This window comes from Staurois parvus, unplaced genomic scaffold (assembly GCF_062004578.1).
Source record: "Staurois parvus isolate SC_StPar_1 unplaced genomic scaffold, SC_StPar_1.0 ptg001336l, whole genome shotgun sequence".
Taxonomy (NCBI): domain Eukaryota; kingdom Metazoa; phylum Chordata; class Amphibia; order Anura; family Ranidae; genus Staurois; species Staurois parvus.
The window spans coordinates 629,873-630,624 of NW_028319132.1; positions in this window are offsets into that span (position 1 = coordinate 629,873).

A 752-nucleotide genomic window follows, 5' to 3' on the forward strand; every position below is an offset into this window, starting at 1 on the left:
TCCGCAGCTTTGTGTGATTTTGTCAAATTTCAGAAATGTCCATTTCTTTTAACCACTTGCCTACTGGGCACTTCTACCCCCTTCCTGCCCAGGCCAATTTTCAGCTTTCATCGCTGTCGCAATTTGAATGACAATTGCGCGGTCATGCAACACTGTACCCATATGAAATGTTATCATTTTTTTAGACAGATAGAGCTTTCTTTTGGTGGTATTTAGTCACCTCTGGGTTTTTTATTTTTTGCTAAACAAACCAAAAACCACTGAAATTTTTGGGGAAAAAAAACGTTTTTTCTTAGTTTTTGTTATAAAATTTTGTAAATAACTGATTTTTTTCCTTCACTGATGTGCGCTAATGAGGCTGCAGTGATGGGCACTGATAGGCTGCGCTAATGGACACTGATCGGTGGCACTGATGGGCACTGATGAGGAGGCACTGGTAGGTGGCACTGATGGGCATTGACAGGCATCACTGATGGGCACTGAAAGGCAGCACTCATATATGGCACTGATAGGCGGCACTGTTAGGTGGCACTGATAGGCGGTACTGACTGACACTGATAGGCGGCACTGACTGGCACTGTTAGGTGGCACTGACTGGCACTGTTAGGTGGCACTGATAGGCAGCACTGATGCACACTGATAGTCGGCACTGACTGACACTGATAGGCGACACTGACTGGCACTAATAGGTGGCACTGATTGGCAATACTGATAGGTGGTACTGACTGGCATTGATAGGTGACACTGAAAGG